This window comes from Cetorhinus maximus, chromosome 23 (assembly GCF_964194155.1).
Source record: "Cetorhinus maximus chromosome 23, sCetMax3.hap1.1, whole genome shotgun sequence".
Lineage (NCBI taxonomy): Eukaryota > Metazoa > Chordata > Chondrichthyes > Lamniformes > Cetorhinidae > Cetorhinus > Cetorhinus maximus.
In genome coordinates, this window is record NC_135901.1 from 52,272,240 (window position 1) to 52,285,132 (window position 12,893).

General features: G+C 44.5%; 1 pseudogene; it reads left to right on the forward strand.

Annotated features, from left to right (window-relative positions):
• The first annotated feature begins 545 nt into the window (after positions 1-545).
• LOC144698036 (uncharacterized) lies at positions 546-12,297 on the forward strand (annotated as a pseudogene).
• The last annotated feature ends 596 nt before the right edge of the window (positions 12,298-12,893 follow it).

The following is a 12,893-nucleotide window of genomic DNA, read 5'->3' on the forward strand; positions in this document are numbered from 1 at the left end:
TTTCTTTGCCTCTATCCATAACCCTGATTTTTTTTCTTCCCCTTTCAAGTCTTTGTCCAATTCCCTTTCAAAACTCTGAGTTGAGAAAAGCAATATTGAAAGAGGTGTAGGAGCTTCTGCAGTGTGTGAAAATTAATGCGAAAATTAACAAAGTTTCCCTAACTCAATGACATGAAGAGTTGGTTTCCGAATTTTTTTACAGTTATGGAAATTTTAAAAATAGTTGATTTCAAATCGAAAATTCGAAAAAAAGTTTATTCTGGCCAATCACCTCCTCATTTTTCTCAGTCAAAACAGACGATCTAATTACCTTATACCAACATTTCATTGAGCAAACACGCACAGCCACACAGGAAAAAAGGAACATCATGTGAAACATCGAAATAATGAAACATTGAAATAATTAAGTTACCACTGGAGATGATGTCTGTACGTTACAAAGTGCAGGATGATCTGATTAACTGACGGAGCTGGTTCGAGTTTCCCAATGACCGATTCCTGCTCCTTTGCTTCTGTTCTATTTTGGTGGCAACACCAGTGAAACGATGGTTGACGTCTTTGGCTATTCTATCGTGGCCGAGCAGTCTAAGGCCCTGGATTTAGGCTCTAGTCACTATGGAGGCGTGGGTTCGAATCCCATCCGCAGCCAAGTGTTCAGTCTTCGCTTTGGTGTCTGCAGCTACCCCATTAGAACCAACAGATACCAGTCCGCATTAAATCCAGTGTGGTGTTTTACTTTGATGGGAAGTTCGAGGAGAGACAATATAAATATGAATTGCTGTGGGGGAAAAGGCGGAGTGTGGAATTACAGTAGTTGATTTGCTCTTCCAGAGAGTCAGCATGTGAACGACATGGTGAATGACCATCTGATGTAGCCACTTATGGTTTTATACAAACGTCATTAATGCAAATCCGGGGCTTGTGTTCGTCACTGAGTTGTTAAGGTTTTGAATGCTTTGGGATCTCCACAGATAGGCTGGAATCCTGCCAACTACTCTTATCATTCTTGAAATTTTCAATGTACCTGCACAACTAATTATCGATTAAGCTGAATAGAAACCACCCAAAATCTGCAGCGTTCTCTAATTTCCATTCGTCTCCAAGCATTCACAAAAGTTGCAGCTAGAAATGAAACAAAAACGGAGCCAGGTTGGTGTCAAGCTTGCTTTCTGGGTGTTTGTCTCTCCTTAGAGAGAACCCCTTGCCCTCTGTCAGTCTTGGTGTATATGTCTCTGTATGTTCCTGTGTGTCACTGTGTTTCAGTTCCTCATTTTTACCATTCAAGCATTATTTACGTTAGTTGTGTGGCTTCATGTTAAGATTGTACGGAGAACAAAAAGAGCAGTTTTAAAATATACAAGAGAGGTTTTCTTTCTCTTTTTTGAATGGAGACTTTTCAGCTTCTGAGGGTCGGTTTGTTACAAAGTGGAGGATGATTGAAATTGTCACTGAGCAACATTTAAACAGACAGACACCGAGTACTTGTGGTCAAGTGGTTAAGGCAATCGAGGGAATGAATTTGTAAATACAAATAGTCCAAACTGAAATCCCTCGGATATTAGGAACTATTGCTACTTCTGTCAGGTGTTGCAAGGACCAGGAACGTAAAAATTCAACAAGAAATGTTCCAGGAACGGATAGGTTATAATCACCAGGAAAGGCTGAACAGCCTGAAACTCTTTTCTCCAGAAAAGAGAAGGCTGAGAGATGACCTGATAGAAATGGGATCCTTTGTTGTTGTTTCTTCAGGGATTCGAGTTGCAATTTATTTCTTCAGCTACAGATTTACATCATGTGAATCCGCATCAAACAAACAATGAAATGTTTCGATATATAGAAAGAAATATTCTACGTTGAGATGGAATTCTTAAAATCGGATTTTGTCATCTGCTGAAGCAGCATTTGTATCAAACTCTCTCTGTCATTAGATTATAACAGTGAATACACTTCAGAAAGATTTCATTGGCTCTAAAGCGCCTCCCGTTGTCATGAATTGGTGAAAGGTTCTGTTTAAATGTAAGTCTTTCTTTCTCCTCTTTCTTTCTGTCTGTCAATCCAAGTTAACAATCATATGGAATGGTGAAGTGTATCTGTTCCCAGTGTCTACTCCACTCTCTGACTCTATCTGTCTCCCTTTGCCTCTGTATATCTGCCTCGCTCTCTTTCACTCTCTCAGTATCTCTGTCTGTGTCTCTATCACTGTTGACTCTTGTGCTCTTTGTTCCCTCTATTCACTCGCTGTCTGTGCGCAACCAAGATTCACTGGATTGATTCCTGAGATGAGGTGGTTGACCTAGGAGGAGAGATTAAGTGGGATGAGTCTGTTCTCTTTGGAGTTTAGAATAATGAGAGGTGATCTCATTGAACAGTCTGACATTCTGAGCCAGCTTGACAGTGAACATGTTGAGAGGCTGCTTCCCCCTGGCTGGAGCGTCTAAAACTGGGCTCACATTCTCCGGATAATGTGTCAGCCATTTAGGACTGAGGTGTGTAGACATTTATTCACTCACAGACTTGTGAATCTATGTAATTTTGTAGCCCGGGTGTCTGTGGACCCCAGCCAATGAGAATATTGAAGGCTGAGGTGGATACATTCTTGGGCTTTAAGGGAATGAAAGGGTATTGGGATTAGGTGGGAAATTGGTGTAGCGTTTGGGGATCTGACATGATCTTATTAAGTGGTAGCGGAGGCTTGAGGGGGCTTATGGCCAATTTTTAATGTTCTGTTTCAGTGTAAACACCATCAAGGCGACGGGAAACAGCAGGTTGAGATAGGTAGCCTGGCCGAACGGCCTCAGGCACTGGATTCAGGTTCCATTATTTGTGGAACCGCTGCCAAGGTTCACCTGTGGACCACTTTGAATGCTCTCTTCTGACGACAAAGTGCCAGCTCAAAGTGAATTCAGGCGTGTATTGGGTTTTATTTTAATTGGGAGAAGGAGGAGAGGCAATACAAATAGTAATCGCTTGAGTGAGAATGTACGGCAGTAGAAGTAGTGGAGTTGTTCTTCCAGACAGAGCACGGAGAAGATGGGCCAAAAGCCCGCCTTCTCTGCTGCAGCCATCTTATATACTAACAACATTAACCTGTCCATAGGGCCAGTTGCCGTGGTCGAGTGGTTAAGACGATGGAATTCAAATCCATTGGGGTTTCCCCGCTGGTCATTATTCCTGGTTTTAACTCTGTGTCTACAGAGTTAATTATCGGTTAGATTCAATCAAATCCATCCAAGCACTAAAGCATCCAAGGGGATTTTCCTATTTCCGTTCATTCACAAATACATTCACGAAACTTATAGTCGTAGTGAGACAAAAACATAGGGAGGTTTGTGTTATGCTTGCTTTCTGAGCGTTTGTCCCTCCTTTGAGACAAAACCTTTCCCTCTGTCACTCTCGGTGTATACGTCTCTGTCTGTTCCTCTGTATGTGTCAATGTGGTTCAGTTCCCGAAGGGGTGAACACATTTTTACCATCACAAACTTTATTCACATTAGTTGTGCAGTTTCATCTCAAAATGTTACAGAGAAAAATATCAGGATGGAAGATGCAGGAGGAGTTTGCAATGTTTGGAAGGAGGTGCAGCTAAGAAGTGGAAGATTCAGCGAGAAGTTTTCTTCTCATTTAACACGAGATTTGGAACCAGATCTAGGAGATATTTGTATTGGTGTAAACAGTAAAATCTCCCCTATTACCATTATATTTTGCCTTGCACCACCATCTCTATAGTCAGTGCTTTGCAACCTATCACAGCCCTTCTCTCATTCCCTATCTTCACCTCTGTGTTTGTTCTCGAGCCGTTGCGACCAGATGACATTTCCAACTCTGATGCAAAACTCGCACTTTCACACCACTGATTGTGGCAAAGGTGGTCTGCATTTCTCGCTTTAATCAGGAAATTATCCAGACTCACTCTAATAGTTTGCACGACGCCAATAAATTATCATTCCCTGACCTGGAATCGAACCCGGCCCATGGCCCGGTGAAAGCGGCGAATCCGAACCACTAAGGAAGCTGTGCACGAGCCTTACAATCTGCCTTATCTATGTTACCTGTGCCTTTAATTTTTATTTCCGACCCCTTGGAACAAAAAGAGGCAAAAGCAGCGTAGAATAGATAAGTCAACTCCAGAAACAATTTGGCAGATTCCCTGGTGGTCTAGTGGTCAGGATTTGGTGCTTTCACTGACGCAGCCTGGGTTTAATTGCCAGTCAGGGAATAAAGGTTTGTGGATCTCGAGAAATTGTTTAAACAAGTGTTGATTACTTATTGCTTGAAAACATTTGGCAGCTCTGCGAGAAGCAGAAGAGTGAGAGTATCGCCTCAGAGCTGGAAAAATCACATTTGGAACAAGTGGAAAACACAGAGGTAGGGCTGGTTGCAAAGCACTGACCAGCAAGGCCAAATATGGGCGGAAGAAGGACAAATGTTTCTCCCTACTGTTTGTACTGGCACAGCGATCACTCCTGATCAATCAACCAATCACAACTGCTCTCTCTTTGCTCTAACTTTTTATAAGTTTATGGTTCCCAACAGCACGGGTCATTTTATAGCCCATTCGAGCGAGATGTACTTTCTTACCTTGTATTCGGCTCTTAACAAACCAGAACACTGAGCAAATTCAGCGAGTTTTCTTGTCATTTCAAGTACCAGGTTTGTCACGAGACTAATTGAACGACATATTAATGGTGCCAATCCTTCACTGGAGCTCACCGTGTCCAAAGAGCACTGTTCTCATCAGCCTGTGTTGTGCCTTCTTGCAGTGCATCTGCTGAATAATATAAGCTTATCGCAGCTCCACTTACTTCACATTAAAACCCAGTGTGAAAATATGAACAATTTCAAAGCTGAACAATGTACTAGAACGTGCTTGTACAAAGTACAAACGGACTAGAAGGAGAGTGTGACTTTGGATAATCGGCACTGTGGACATTCCTGTAATCAGAATCTGGGAGGATCAGGAAGATGAGATCCTGGTGTCTCTTTACCCTGTTGTCTGCAAACTTATCGCCTTGTGTTTTACATTCCCACCAATTGACTCTGTCTGCATCGAGCAGCTAATTGACCCGGGAGCAGGGCACGAGACAGGGACAGAAGCAGAAAGAGATGTGACATGAAAGTGCTTTGAATTTGCCATCAAAGATGCTGCCAGTTGCTTTCAATGGTGAATGTCTGCCTTGCAGCGATTAGTTGTTTTTTTTTTCCTTTTTGAAAGCAGCAAGATTTTAGAAGTACCACAGCGCCCTTCTCCTTGAGTTCCCTGACTACATCTGGCAGCATCTTTGATTTGAGAGGCATAATTTATAGTTCAGATGTAATGGAGTTCCGATGAAAGATTACAGACCTGGAATGAAAACTATGTTTATCTCTCCACAGAGGCTACCAGGTCTGCTGAGAATTCCAGTATTTTCTGTTTTTATTTCAGATAATCAGCATCTGCAATATGTTGTTTTTCTTTACTTGATTAGTGAAACATATAAGATTCTGAGCGTACCTGGCAGGGCGGATGTTGAGAGGATGTTACCTCTTGTGGGAGAATCTAGAACTAGGGGTAACTGTTTAAAAATAAGCGGTCACCCATTTAAAACAGAGAGGCAAAGTTTTTCTCTCTCTCAGAGATTCGTGAGTCTTTGGAACTCTCTTCCTGAAAAGGCTATGGAAGCAGAGTCTTTGAATATTTTTAAGGCAGAGATGGATATATTCTTGGTAAGCAAGGGGGTGATAGGTTATCAGAGGTAGACGGGGTACAGATTTCAGGTTACTGTCAGGTCAGCCATGATCTTATTAAATGGCGGAGCAGGCTTGAGGGGCCTAATGGCCTACTCCTGCTCCTTGTTCTCATGTAGTGCTAAGGATGTGGAACCCATCACCAGTAGATTTAGAGATCCATGTCTGAGCTGAAAACGTGCAAGTAAACTCACACTGTAAACAGATTGTTCACCAGGTGGAAATGGAAAGGGATTCGCCCTATCATCCCAATTACTGACACAGCCACACAGTCTCGCCGCTGTTATGACTGATGCAGTTGGTAAAGCTGAGTTATTTAAAATTCCCAGAGGGAAACCTTAAACAACTGTCACAACCTATCATTTTAAGTGTTATGTTTGAGATGCGACCCTAAATTCAGGAATCAGCTCTCGAAGTTTTAAATTAAACAAAATGAAACATTTTATTAATTTACACAGATGAAAATGTATATACACATGGCTACAAATTATTACTCTCAGAACTTTTAACAAATTCCCAAACTAATCTCCATTAAGGCAACAGCAACCCATAGACTTAACCAGACACCAGGCAAAGCATTTTCACCATACGAATTCAAAATGAGGTTCTTTTCATTTATTCCTTGCGGAGTCAATTGGAGGCTTGCAGCTGCCTTTTGATCTCACGTTGCCTCTGTTCTGCACACCCAAAATCATTGCCTTGTTATACCTACTTTCACTGATTGAATGCAAATTCTCATTTTCCCACCAGCCTCTTTGAACACCACATTTAAACAATGAAAGTCCTTTCATAATACGAATTTTAATAAAATATATAAATATATTGCTTGGTAGCTGCCAGGCAGGTGTCCATTTTCATCCTACTTCTTGAATGCTCTATTAAAAAATGCAAATGCACGTTATTCCTCTTACATCTCAAAACTAGCACACATCAAAGCACCCAGGCTAGCTGGCCTTAATCCAAATAAGAAACACCCACAGACTAAACCTCTATTTTAAAAGAAAAGTATTTTCCAAAATACTATGTACATTAACAGCTTCATGACACTGGTGGGAGGCCATTCAGATACTTCACATGAGCAAAGGGCTTTATTTAGTTTGCCCACATGTTAACACTCCATCTTTAAAGGTTCAAAGGATTTGATCCACAATCAGAGAATTGCTAGTGGCAAAAGACGGTTTAAAAGCCACCAACTCACCCCATTTGTTGAGATTCCGCTGAATTCAGATGTAACTCTAGGGGTTTGTTCTGCTGTTCATTACACCCAGGAGAGAATTATGGTGGAGCCCAGAGTAATTTGGTCGCTGTATCAATTGCCTCAACAATTTTATGCCTTTCCCCAATGGCACCCATCGTATCTGATTACAAGACAGAGGTTTCTATCCTACATTTTCGCCCTTCAATGGCGGAACGGCCACCCAGCATTCACTGCGGGACAGAATGTGCCCTATTCTCACAAGAAAAGTGCCTCGCACATGCGCAGTTTTATGTGCTTGGAGCGTGCGCAATGTGGTCTGTTTCATGAGCATGCGCAGTGCTGGTCTGAGACTGAAGCTGCTCAGAGCGGCTAAAAGATTGGCCAGTGTAGCTATCTAACAGAGTTAGTGGGTGTGTGAGGAGGAATGGAGCCAGCGGAGTGGGCATGGAGGCTTCATAAAGACACAGTGCAGGTTGAAGACCCCAAATAACAAGGTACGGGGTTTGCGGTTGCAGGGAACGGACCGAAAAAGTCTGGTTTTCTCTCCTTGCCAGGCCCGGGGTAACGGCGCCATCTTTATAGGGGGAAATGTGCAGCAAGGCGCATGCGCGGTCATCCTGGTCCAGGTAGCTGGAGGAGAGAATGTTGTGCATTTCTATCCTGGACTGACAGGGATGGATTTTGGAAACTCTTTTCACAGGGGGTTAGAAGGGGAGGATTTACACACAGCAAACTCAGACCAAGAGAAATATTTGTCTCTTCTCAATTAAAGTCCTGGATTGACAGTGATGGATTGTTTGTAAACTCCTTTTTCACAGAATCACTGAATCACACAGTGCTGAATAAGCCCTTCGGCCCATCGAGTCTGCACCGACATGTGAGAAACACCTGACCTACTTCCCTAATCCCATTCTCCAGTTCTTGGCCCATAGCCTTGAATGTTATGATGTGCCAACTGCTCATCCAGTACTTTTTAATGGATGTGAGGCAACCCGCCTCCACCATCCTCCCAGGCAGTGCATTCCAGACCGTCACCACCCTCTGGGTAAAAAAGTTTTTCCTCACATTCCCCCTAAACCTCCTGCCCCTCACTTTGAACTTATGTCCCCTCGTGACTGACCCTTCAACTAAGGGGAACAGCTGCTCCCTATCCACCCTGCCCATGCCATTCATAATCTTGTACACCTCAATCAGGTCGCCCCTCAGTCTTCTCTGCTCCAACAAAAACAACCCAAGCCTATCTAACCTCTCTTCACAACTTAAATGTTCAATCCCAGGCAACATCCTGGTATATTAAATGGGAAGGATTTGCGGATTGGAAACGGAAACAAAACTTCACATTATGATCTGACAGAATAACTTGATTCATCGGAACTTGATGTTATCGGCCTCTCAGGATAAGCATTGAGTTCCAGGTCATTGCCACTCACTGTGTAAAATTTTTTCCTCTCATGCTCCCTGTAGATCTTGCCCCAAATCTTAAATTTGTAATCCCTTAAATCTGTATTCATGTAATCCTTTTATGATCAGATACTGTGAACAGCCTTTCTTTAACTACCCTATCTAAACCTATCATAATCTTGTACACCTCTATCAAATCTCCCCTCAATCTACTTTTCTCCAAGGAGAACAACCCCAGTTTCTCCAAAGTAATCTTACAACATCCCTCATCCCTCGACTCATTCTGGTAAATCTCCTCTGCCCCCTCTCAATCACCCTCATATCCTTCATAATGTGTGGTGATCACTGGTTTGCACAGACCCAGATGTTCTGTGCCCGTGTGTATGACATCATCACACATCGACAGTTACACAGTGACATCACCCCGGTCCCCGGTTATTTCCTCAACTGGGAGATTTTTCTCTGACTCCAGTGCTTCTGATATCTTTCCAGCTGCAGGCTCCAACAGGAGTGTTCAACATTGCAAACTCTGAATTTATTTCAGAGTTGAATGTTTTTGACCATTTATCTACAATCTAGACTTTTGTGCAGTGCTCTGTTATCTGTAAGAGGTTTCATGCCTCAGGGGCTGGTGTGACTTCTTTACTGTGGATCTAAATCCATGTTCATCCATTCCTCCGTTTCACCTCTGCCCCCCGATCACTTCTCTGCCATTGTCTAACTTCCTCTGTCTCTAGTTATGGGCGTATTTTAGCTCCATTTAGGATTTTACTGTTACTTCTGCCGACAGTGTCTAAAGGAAGTTTCCATCGCTCCCCAAACCTGACCATGTGCTGCTGTCTTCCCAGCTTTACCTTCCCATCTTTCATAGTCAGGAATTGTTTTTCTCGCACTATAATCCATTTCTCTTCCACTTCTGAGCTTCTGTTGACCATCAAATTCTGTATAATTTTTATTCTCTGTAATTCATTCTGCATGGCCTGAAATGTTAGCTCTGTTTCTCTCTCCACAGATACCAGCAAATATTGCCAATCCCCAGTTGCCTGTGGAGAAGATGATGTTTGACCTTCTTGAACCGCTGCAGTCCGTGTGGTGAAGGTGCTCCCACAATGATGTTAGGTAAGGAGTTACAGGTTATTCACCCAGCGATGAGGAAGGAACATTGATATACATCCAAATCAACAACAATAATTTGTATTTATATCGCACTTTCAATGTAAGACAATATTCCAAGGCACTTCACAGAAATGTTGCAAAGCAATGTTTAACACTGAGCAACATGAGATATTAGGGCAGGTGACCAAAAGCTTGGTCAAATGGGTCGGTTTTAAGGAGCATCTTAAAGGGGAGAAAGAGAAGTGGAGAAGTTTAGGGAGGAAATTCCAGAGCTTGTGGCCAAGGCAAATGAAAGAATGGTCACCAATGGTGGAGCGATTAAAATCAGGAATTCTCAGGAGACTGGAATTAGAGGAGCTGAGATATCTCAGAGGGTTGTGAGGCTGTATTACAGAGATAGGGAGGGTGAGATCCTGGAGGGATTTGAAAATACGGATGAGAAATTAAAAATTTTGCTTTTTATCCTGGAGCCTTAGTAGGTCGGTGAGCACAGGGGTGATGGGTGAACAAGATTTGGTGTGAGTAAGCGCATGGGTAGCAGAGTTTTGGATGGCCTCAAGATTACAGGGAGGTTGAATGTGGGAGGTCGGCCAGGAGTGTGTTAGGATAGTTAAGTCTAGAGATAACAAAGGAATGGATGAGAGTTTCATCAGCAGATGAGCTGAGACTGGGCTGGAGTCGGGCGATGTCACTGAGGTGGAAATAGGCGGTCTTGGTGATGATGTGGATATGTGGTTGGAAGCTCATCTTGGGGTGAAATATTTCACCATGGTTGTGAACAGTCTGGTTCAGCCTTAGACAGTTGTCAGGAGAGGGATGGAGTCGGTGGATAGGGAGTGGAGTTTGTAGTGGGGACTGAAAACAATGTCTTCAATCTTCTCAATATTTAAATGGAGGAAATTTCTGTACATCCAGTACTGGATGTCAGACAAGCCAGGACGGTGTATGACTTGGAGAAGAACTTGGAGGTGATGGTGTTCACATACACCTGTTACCCTGGTCCCTCCAGGTGGTGGAGGTTGAGGGTTTGGGAAGTTTTGTCAAAGTTCTGGTTTAGTTGTAGATCTATATCAAACCTCTCCTCATCCACTACCTCTCCCACTCCCCTTCTCTCTCTGCCTCTCCCACTCCCCTTCTCTCCCTGCCTCTCCCACTCCCCTTCTCTCTCTGCCTCTCCCACTCCCCTTCCCTCCCTACCTCTCCCACTCCCCTTCTCTCTCTGCCTCTTCCACTCCCCTTCTCTCCCTGCCTCTCCCTCTCCCCTTCTCTCCCTGTCTCTCCCACTCCCCTTCTCTCTCTGCCTCCCCCACTCCCCTTCTCTCCCTGCCTCTCCCACTCCCCTTCTCTCCCTGCCTCTCCCTCTCCCCTTCTCTCTCTGTCTCTCCCACTCCCCTTCTCTCTCTGCCTCTCCCACTCCCCTTCTCTCCCTGCCTCTCCCACTCCCCTTCTCTCTCTGCCTCTCCCACTCCCCTTCTCTCTCTGCCTCTCCCAATCCCCTTCTCTCTCTGCCTCTCCTATTCCCCTTGTCTCTCTTTCCCTCTGTCACATAGAATTCTCCAGCCCAGCGAGTTGTGGATGCTCCATCATTGAATATATTTCAGGCTGAGATGGGGAGATTTTTGGTCTCTCAGGGAGACGAGGGATATGGGGAGTGGGCGGGAAAGTGGAGTTGAAGCCCAAGATCAGCCACGGTGGTGTTTAATGGTGGAGCAGGCTCGACGGGGTGTCAGGACTTCTCTTGTTCCTTCTACTTATGCTCCTAAAGAGACCAGAGTCTTGTGTTGGCCCAGACCGGGTGGCAGGTTCCCTTCCCTGAAGGACATTAGTGAACCAGTTGGGTTTTTATGACAATCCAGCAGTTTTCATGGTCACTTTTTCCTCGTGCCGGCCCCACAAATTCCCAGATTCATTCAGCTCAATTTCACAACCTGCCTTTGTGTTTTTGTGGGTTCTCTCTCACTCCTTTTTTCTGTTTTATATCAATTTCACAGGGTATCAGAAGGGGAGGATTTGCAGTCGGGAAACTGAAACCAACCATCACATCAGGATCTGACGGAGTCGCCCTATTGAACATGGACGGACAAAGCACCGTTCACAGTGGGGAGACACGGTGGAAATGTGGGGATTGTGGAATGGGATTCAGATTCCCGTCTGAGCTGGAAACTCATTGACACAGTCACACTGGGGAGAGACCGTTCACCTGCTCCGAGTGTGGGAAGGGATTCGCTCGATCGTCCAGCCTGCTGAGACACCAGCGAGTTCACACTGGGGAGAAGCCGTTCACCTGCCCTGTTTATAGGAGTGGATTTACGCGACCATCAGGGCTGGTACAACACCAGCGAGTTCACACAGGGGAGAGACCGTTCACCTGCCCAGAGTGTGGGCAGGAGTTCACCCGATCATCAGGGCTGCATCAACACCAGCAACTTCACACAGGGGAGAGACCGTTCACCTGCTCCCAGTGTGGGAAGGGATTCACTCAGTCATCCAACCTGCTGAAACAGCAGCGAGTTCACACAGGGGAGAGACCGTTCACCTGCACCGAGTGTGGGAAGGGATTCATTCAATCATCCCACCTGCTGAGACATCAGCGAGTTCACACTGAAGAGAAACCTTTTAAATGCCCAGACTGCGGGAAATGCTATAAAAGTTCCGGGAACCTGATGTCCCATCAACGTGTTCACACTGACGAGAGACCGTTCAGGTGCTCTCACTGTGGGACTGGGTTCAGGGAATCATCTCAACTCACTGTACACCAGTGAGTTCACACTGGGGAGAGACCGTTCACCTGCTCCAAGTGTGGGAAGGGATTCACTCGGTCATCCAGCCTGCTGAGACATGAGCAAGTTCACAAGTAACTCAGAACATTAATTGGATTTTGCTGTTAGTCACATCCAGGACTGAACCATGTACATTGGGGTCTGTTTCTGCTGATGTTAGTAAATTTCAGCCCAGTTATAAGTTTAATATTTAAAAAATATATATGATAAAGTCAAATAAATCAGCTTTGTATGAAATACAGTGAGTTGAATCTTTTTAATGCGTCGAACACAAGCTAGTTCCTTTTGAAGGACTCTCCCTCTCTCCTGCCTCCTCCACCCTCACCTCCAACAACAAGTGTGAGGAGCTCATGGAGCTTCTTTGTCACTAAGATTCAGACAATCTGATCAGCTGCCTCTGCTGCTTCCCTCCCTCCCACTAGCCCACTCGGTCAAACTGTCTCTAAAGTTCCCCTTGTCTGAACCTTGAACCCACATCTTCCTCCAGTTTCTTTCCCATTTCCCCTCATGCCCTCTCAGTGCTCATCTTGTCCATGAGACTCACCTCCTGCCCCATCGATCCTATTCCACTAAACTGCTGATCATCTAATTTCTCCATGTAGCTGATATTATTAATGGTTCTCTCTCTCTCCTGGGACTGTCCCTCTTCACCTTTCAATGCATCGTCATCACCC